Genomic DNA, 9,061 nt, shown 5'->3' on the forward strand with positions numbered 1-9,061 from the left:
TTAGTATTGTTAAAACAGCAACTAAGACATCTGCCAACTGACTTCTTATTGCTCCAAATTCTTGTCAATAGCTGAAGCTCTAACTTGCATATTCTTGTGACCTAATTTGCATATTCTTAATTATCAGTGTTATTCAGATTTTCTGCTCTGTGTGTCTTTTTGTATTTAGTCATGTTCTAAATTAATGTAGTCCCCTATTTCTTATTGATTTGCTCAGATATATATGCAAAAATACATATTTATTTGTCTCTTACACATACTCAGTATATGATTTTTAACTGCATTTATTTTAAGTAGATTTTTGGTTGACTGACATGGGTCAATAGTTCATTAATTAATTATTTAAGTAGTAAGTGTTAAATAGCTTTTAACATGTACTACCATTTTCCTTAAGGGTATATACTCATATATGCTTTGGGTTTTATTTAGGAAATCCTCCAATTCGTAATGCAATTTTTACTTATTTTCTTCTAAAGATTAAAAAGGTTTTCATTTTATTTTGAATCCACCTGTATAGATATTTCTGCATGAATGAAGAAAGGACACCACTTTATTTGCTTGCAGAACAATAACGAGATGATTCTCCCAGATCATTTGTTGACAGCTTTCCCAGTGAAGATCACAATGACAACTCTCATCTAGTACCAGACTGGACTTGTGGCTCTCTTGACATGCTACACAGCTGAACTTTCTTCTTTACTCCTGAGTTTCATCTACATTTTGAAGATAGAGTTCAGTGACTCCTAAGAAAACAAGTATGGGAAATAAAGCATAATTACTTTAGCTGTAGATTATACTGCTGTTTGTAGATTTATATGACTATATAATATCAGTAAACCTTTACCTCAGGCAGTAAACACAGTATAAATTTAGATTCCCAAGGCATATTTCCAGAATTTGTTTGTCTCTTCTACTTGCTACCTATGTGATCATCATGCTAATAATCTTCTGACTGGGTATGGGCACCACTTGGAAGGACACAAAGGTCACAAATTGTTCAAAGAAATAGATTTTCATATGCCCAAACTACTTATGTATATGTGAATACTTTCCCCAAAGGTATCTATGAAGACAGCATTTGTATTGACATTTTGACTGATATTTTGTTCTTTTCTACCCAGGTTTCTATCATTTTACCAAAGAAATACATACCTCTGATTCATGATAACAGTAATATCATTTGCCATTTCTGTTGGTAAACTCTTTAAGGCACCTAACACATGGACAATTCCAAGTGTTATACAGGAGTGATTCTAAATGGGTAACAAATGCCTTTGTGAAACAGTTGCGGCCATTTTTTTTTATTGCAAAGTAAAAATTTGCTTTCACCCTTAAAGAAATACATTTTGATTCAGTTTTCAGGTGAAATATCATTAAAAATAACTTTTGATGTTAGATCAGTCTCTGATATTTAGCATATGACTTAGTGAGGAGTCTGGCTCCTAATTAAAATCCTGTGATTATTTTTCATTCCTAACCCATAGTCAATTACAAAGGCTTTACCAGACAGACCTTGAAGAGCACCTTGGAGATTGTACTTTGCAGTATCTGAGGGAGTTGCAACCAGATAGGCAGCACCCAGGTTGGTCTTATTTTGCACATATTTGTTTTCCTAGCCCCTGGACTTTTATTACCAAGTCTATCTGTGGACTTGTGCATTAGTCCTCTTCAGGTATTTCCCTGTGACTTCTTCATTAGAGAAAGAAAGGGAAACCTCAAAGTTATTTTTTTCTACTCTGACTCAGTAACAGGTAGTTTTATATTCATAGCTCCTCCTCTGGTTCTTGGTTTCCCAAACCCCAGATCCATACAATTGCTAGTCCCATTCAGGGCTCCCTCAAGAGTGAAATTTTCTTCATGTCTACTGATACATCTGGCCTTCCATTGGTTTGCTGTTCTATGTAAAAATGGAGCTGGTGCTTTTCCTGGCTTTAGACTTTTCCTCAAAACATCAAGATAAGCAATTAAAGTTTTAATGTTTGCTTTTTGGCTTGTTGTTATAATGGCTATTCAACACTTGGCCCTTCAGCTCTCCCTCTCCCAGCTTAGCTGAGGTCTTGACACTTCGGAGTTAATAAAATTGAGTGACATTACTTTAAAAAACTCTTATTCTCATTAATAATTTACTTGCTATTCAATATTAAGTCTATGGAAGCAAAACACAGCATCACAAAACTGGCATAGAATTGAGGCTAAATTATTTCTCCTAGCAACAGGTGACAGTCATCTATAGATATTAAAAATTAAGAAAATCAAGCCACATTTGTTAAGGCATGGGTACATAGCTAAAAATTTATTTTTTTATTTTTCATAATTGTTAAATTGTAAAAATATTTGTATTGATTTATGATTAATTTAAAATCCAAACCAAGAGAAAAATATTTAACACACATGTCTTATGCTACAGGAAAACATTTCAATATTAATTTTGTGTGTATATATGTATATATAGAGATATATTTGTTTCTGTGAAATCTGAAAGGTTTCAATAAAATACTTTCAAAAATAAGAATATACTGCATTAAGATATAACTGTGAATGAAGTAAAATGGAAATAGAGTATAAAGAGAAAAAATGATGTAAACTCTCATTTATTGGTTAAAATTTCATCAAAATTTGAACTGATAATATTGAATTTCAGTGATATTCTGATACAATTGGGAACATATGATTGAATATCAAGAGAGCAGTTGTCAGGTGAAATATCAAAATACCTATGTTTACAATATAGAGAAATAACTTCCCTTTCAGCTATATTTCAACTTTGGATATAACACTTCAGAGGTCAAGTTAAAAACGTGATCGGATAGATACTTTGTTTTTGGACATTATTTTTGGAGTACATCGTCCAAAATATTTAATGACTACTTATCTAGGAGATCTTACTGTTCTATAATACACATAAAACAACATAGAAAATCTCCAACTTGGCCAGGATCAGGTATAGACTCTTAAGGAAAATAAAGCTTAACAATATAAGCCTCATGCTGATATTCAGGAGAAGGTGAAAAATTTTATTGGGACCTCGGAAAAGTGGACATAACACTTTAGAGCTACTTTTTAAAAATTGCTAAGAGTGAAGGTCCAAACTGTTACACTTTAGAAGCTTAATCTCCTCGGAGTTATCTTCCAATACACCCAGCCTGCAGAAAAGTTCACTGTAAAAATAATGGATATAGTACACACAGGATACTCTCTGTCAATCAAGGCTTTGGCAGGAAATAGATGGTGTATTCAAAAGGGTAACTGAAGAGAATTTAATGCAGGGACAATTTACAAAGGTGCAGCCAAGGTCAAGGGAGCAAGGAATGATGAAGTACTAATACAGAGGGGAAGTCTTTGCCAGCTGCAGTCGTTACCAGACCCCACAGAGACAACTGCACATTGAAAACCCGGGTTGCTTTTTAGCAACTATGATTCCAGGGAGAGAAACAGGGAAATAAATGCCTTCTCCCTTTGTCCTACTGCCAGTGTCACTTATTGGCAAAACCAAAGCAAAAGTCAAAGAATTAGGGATCCTAGTGAAGTGACCTGGTAGAAATCAGGTTTCCTAGGTGATGGCAGGGTATATAAATGCATAGTGGAAGAGAAAATAGAGACAACCCCACATACTGCTTAAAAAATAGTCATGACTCTACTATTGAGTGAATTAGAATTCTACCAAAAGTAGTAAATCTCTCTATTTTAATACTAAATTACAAAAACTAATAGACTATTATTCATTTCGAGTTTATAATGAAATATATGAATTGGAGGAGGTGATTATAGATAAATGTATGTGCATGTGTATGACACAGGAGATTTAACTTTTCTGGTAGCCACAATTTAGAAAGGATAAATTAATTTTAATAAGGTTTTATATGACATGATATATAAAATATTGTTTCAACACATTTAATTAAAAATTACTAAGTGGAAGTTTTATATCCCACTTTATTTCATAGTGTCTTCAAAAGCCAGTGTACATTTACACACATGTCACATTTCCAGTGTCCAAGGGCTAGGCATGGTAAGTAACCTCCCTGGTTATTGCAGTCCCAAAATCAATTAAAAATCCTTTGATAGAAATGAAGGGTCATTTACAGTTAAAGTGTGAAGAAGAGATTGTATTTGGATATTGTTATTGAATGTGTTTTTCATGTTTCTAGCCAGAAAGACAGAAGATTATGCAAATGAATTTTATGAAGCTCAAAATTATATGAATTAAGCTCATTTAAATACAATAATTCTACATATCTGTTTTACTCTCTCTTGCTCTTGCTTTCTCTTCCTATTATGATTTTGAGGTCAACATAGAAATTTAACCTTGGACTAAAAAGTACAATCTACAGCTGAAATTATAAAAAGGCTTGGAATGAGATTGTATCCATAAAAAAAGGAAGAAAAAGAAAAATATTTTAAAATATTTTTTATTTTATTGAGACATAATTTACATACCAAAAAATTAAACATCTTAAAGTACATAATTATGGTCTTAGGATTATTCACAAATCTGTGCAGCTATCATCAAACCCAAGAACATTTTTATTACACACGATAAAATCTTTGGTTCAGTTAGCATCTCTCAAACTCTGAACAATTATAAGAATATGCAAAAATATATATATATATATAATATTATATCATTTTGAGGAGGATCTCTGTATATGTGATATTTTGTATTATAGTAATCTGAAAATGAACTTATTGGAGTGACTGCCTTATAACTACACTTCAAATAATTGGATAATTGATTTATCTCTGTGAGTTTATAGTTTTTGAAAATACTCTTATTATTGAAGTATCTCAGAGCAATGTTTACTCACTGTGTTTACAATTTCAATAGTGTGGTAAGAACTATATTGTACTTAGGAAGATTTGTGGTATTAGCAGACAAAGCAGTATATGAAAGAGATTTTAACTTATAGAGTTGTTCTTTAAAGACTTTTAAGGGAATATTTCAATTATTTTATAAACTAGCAGAACATTTTTCTTTTGAAAAGTTCCTTGAAAGTGAGTGCAGAAAATTTAGGGGGAGAGGTCTAAAATTTTGCCAGCAAGTACAATAAAAGTTATAGTTTGTATTTGTTACTATATACTTAAGACCTGTGATAGGTAGGTCCTTTAAATCCAGACCTTATTTTCTTCAACACTGTGTTTTAAGAAGACGGACATGATCACGTTCTTATTTGGAAAAAAACCTCCATGCCAGAATGAGAAGGGTTTAATCAAATTATTAATATCAACCTAAATGATCAAGTTAATTCATTCAAACTTTTTAAAGTGGAGATGCACTCCCCATCCAGGGCAAGGACTGGCTCCTGAAAGTTCTGACCCTCCATGTTGTGAGAAGAGTCAAGAAATTTAAGCTATTTTACATGTGAATTTTAGTGAATTCCTGTTTTTCTCTCTGCTGCCACTACTGCCCTGGCATGCCGCCTTGAGTTCCATCCTTTCCAAGTTCCTTGGGGTTGACCAGTCCCCTTCTAGCTAGAGAGGGCTCCCTCTTCTAGGTGAAACCAGTATTGGGGACAGGCAGTTAGTGTAGAAATAGGGGATGGGGTCAAATTGAGAAAATGGAGGCCATGAAAACCATCTGCATATGGAAGTTGGAGACTGCCCCTGAATGGAATATCAAGGATCTCCGGAACCTATTGATTACCAAATTTACCGGCTTTCCTCAAGGACTATAGGCAGGGAACTGCTAATTAATGCCCCCTGGGCTCTTACCTGCCTGAATCACTTTGACTCTCCCCCTGCCACCTGCTGCTCACCTTTGCTGTCACCAGCAACTCCTGGACCTAGTCACATAGGCAGGAAGGAGAGATAAGCGGAGAGAGAACAGAACAAAGGAGAACCTAACCTGTAAAAGATGTAGAGTGTGCTCACTTCTTGGGACTTTAGAACATCAGTCATGACCCCCTTCTCCCTCCCGGGAGAAGGCTGTATTATCACCTTTAAATAAAACCTGCTTTATATGCTTGCCTTGAGTGCTTCTCTGATGTTACACTTCAACACCTGAGGAAGCAGAACTCGTCATTGGTAAAGGAGCCGATATCATTGGCGGTTGTCTCTTCACACCTATTTCATTCATCAGCATTAGCACTTTGTCCTAATTTACTTCCTACTGGTGGCCCTCTTTCTGTTTGTTTAATTGTTTTAAGTGTATTCCCTTTTTTCTTACTCTATTATTTTTTTTAAGGATCTTCAAAAAATTTGGGGGCTTTCAACCATCTAACTATTAAGCTTTAATTTAAATCAACTCTTTCCCAATATTTTGCTCAGCAATTTTAAAAATATTTCCTCAATTTCATTCCAGGTCAATCTTTCAAAGTGAATATTATAAGTATTTTGATGTATAAGAGGTGCAGAATTAGATAGATATGGAGTTACCTGTTTATGGTAATCCACTAGTAACTAAAGGAATATGGTTTTTAGTTTAACCTTCTTAAATACTAAATCTAAACATTTTTAGACTGATGTCTTTTGTTTTCAATGAAGAAAATTTTTTTTTCACTTTTTTTTATTGTAAACAAATGGGATACATGTTGTTTCTCTGTTTGTACATGGCGTAAAGGCATACCATTTGTGTAATCATAAATTTACATAGGGTAATGTTGGTTGATTCATTCTGTTATTTTTTCCCTTCCCCTCACCCCTCCCACCCCTCTTTTCCCTCTATACAGTCCTTCCTTCCCCCATTCTTGCCCCCCTCCCTAACCCTAACTCTAACCCTAATACTAACCTCTCCCATGCCCCATTATGTGTCATCATCCACTTATCAGCGAGATCATTCTTCCTTTGGTTTTTTGAGATTGGTTTATCTCACTTAGCATGATATTCTCCAATTTCATCCATTTGCCTGCAAATGCCATAATTTTATCATTCTTTATGGCTGAGTAATATTCCATTGTATATATATATGCCACAGTTTCTTTATCCATTCATCAACTGAAGGGCATCTAGGTTGGTTCCACAATCTGGCTATGGTGAATTGAGCAGCAATGAACATTGATGTGGCTGTATCTCTGTAGTATGCTGATTTAAGTCCTTTGGGTATAGGCCAAGGAGTGGGATAGCTGGGTCAAATGGTGGTTCCATTCCAAGTTTTCTGAGAAATCTCCATACTGCTTTCCAGAGTGGCTGCACTAATTTGCAACCCCACCAGCAATGTAGGAGTGTACCTTTTTCACCACATCCTGGCCAACACCTATTGTTGCTTGTATTCTTGATAATCGCCATTCGATTGGGGTGAGATGGAATCTTAGGGTGGTTTTGATTTGCATTTCTCTTATTACTAGAGATGTTGAACATTTTTCCATATGTTTGTTGATTGCTTGTAGGTCTTCTTCTGTGAAGTGTCTGTTCATTTCCTTAGACCATTTGTCGATTGGGTTATTTGTAATCTTGGTGTTGAGTTTTTTGAGTTCTTTATAGATTCTGGAGATTAGTGCTCTATCTGAAGTATGATTGGCAAAGATTTTCTCCCACTCCGTAGGCTCTTTCTTCGCATTGCTGATAGTTTCCTTTGCTGAGAGAAAGCTTTTTAGTTTGAATCTATCCCAGTTGTTGATTCTTGCTTTTATTTCTTGTGCTATGGGAGTCCTGTTGAGGAAGTCTGGTCCTAAGCTGACATGTTGAATATCTGGACCTACTTTTTCTTCTATAAGATACAGGGTGTCTGGTCTGATTCCGAGGTCCTTAATCCATTTTGAGTTTAGTTTTGTGCATGGTGAGAGATATGGGTTTAGGTTCATTCTGTTGCATATGGATTTCCAATTTTCCCAGCACCATTGTTGAAGAAGCTATCTTTTCTCCATTGCATATTTTTGGCACCTTTGTCTAGTATGAGAAAATTTTCAAGCAATTTTAAAATTTGGATGTTGTATTGTTTGATACCATCACCATGATATGTAAACTGAAGACACATTTATTTATACAAAAAATAATTGGTAACCTATATGGGTTGATTCTCAGCATTTACTTTACGTCTATTCTTTTGTGTATGGTCAATACTATCCCACAGAGTGAATTTGCCCTGGTACCCAAGAAACAAGTTGTAGAGAAATGGTGTCAGTATGGGTAGTAAAAGGTTTTGCCAAAATAATGCTAGATTTCTAAACAAATTGTGAGTGTTGTATAAGGGGAAAAGTCACTGATAATATCTGTTCTTCTGACAGAAGATATCTGATGATATCTGTATTCATGAAATACACTAAACTTTTTTAATCAAAATGCATGGTTAGTAGTCATAGTAGTAGTAATAGCAATTTCCCACACCTTCCTTAGACTTCTGTCTGGTAGGGAACTTTCACCCTGATTCTTAAGAACAACTCATGAAACTTCACAATTTATCCTGTGACTTTTAGGCAACAAAAAATTCCTATGTTTGTTTTATTCCACATGGTCTCAAGTCAATGTCTAATTTTCTAAACAAATATGAATTGATCTATGAAGACCTCAAAAAATTTTAAATCAATATGGAAGGGAAAGTTAATGCAGCCTTATAAATATTAGTGACTTATATTACCATTTTGAAAATGTGGTAAACAAAACAAAATATTAAAAGGCACTTAACTTTAACATATTCATAAAGAAAAAGTGAAAGCATATTTGCCAATATCTGTGATTAAATAACTACTTCCTGGAATTCTTGATTCTTGGGACTGGTAGATTATCCCACATAAGTTATTACAAAAACCAAATGATATCTATTACAAAAATTACCAGAAATGAAATATTTTGAGATGTGTCAGTGTACTTACAAGATGACCAGATATTTAGATGTATGTATACCAAAGTGATGGAACCAAATTGTATTTATGTGATTCACATAGGTAGGTAGAGAGATGATAGATATTTGTGTGTGCATGTTTTGGTTTGGATATGATTTGTTCCCTAAAGTTTGTGTGCTGAAAGATTGGTCTCCAATGCAGTGGTGTGGAGAGGTGGTACAATCTCTAAGAGTGGGACAAGTCAGGTACTCAGGTCATGAGGATCCCATCCTTGAAGAAATTAATGCTTGTCTTGCAATACTGGGTTGTGTTTTGCAGGGCTAGAATAGTTACCATGAGAATGGTTG

Source organism: Sciurus carolinensis, chromosome 5, assembly GCF_902686445.1.
Source record: "Sciurus carolinensis chromosome 5, mSciCar1.2, whole genome shotgun sequence".
In the NCBI taxonomy this organism is placed as follows: Eukaryota; Metazoa; Chordata; class Mammalia; order Rodentia; family Sciuridae; genus Sciurus; species Sciurus carolinensis.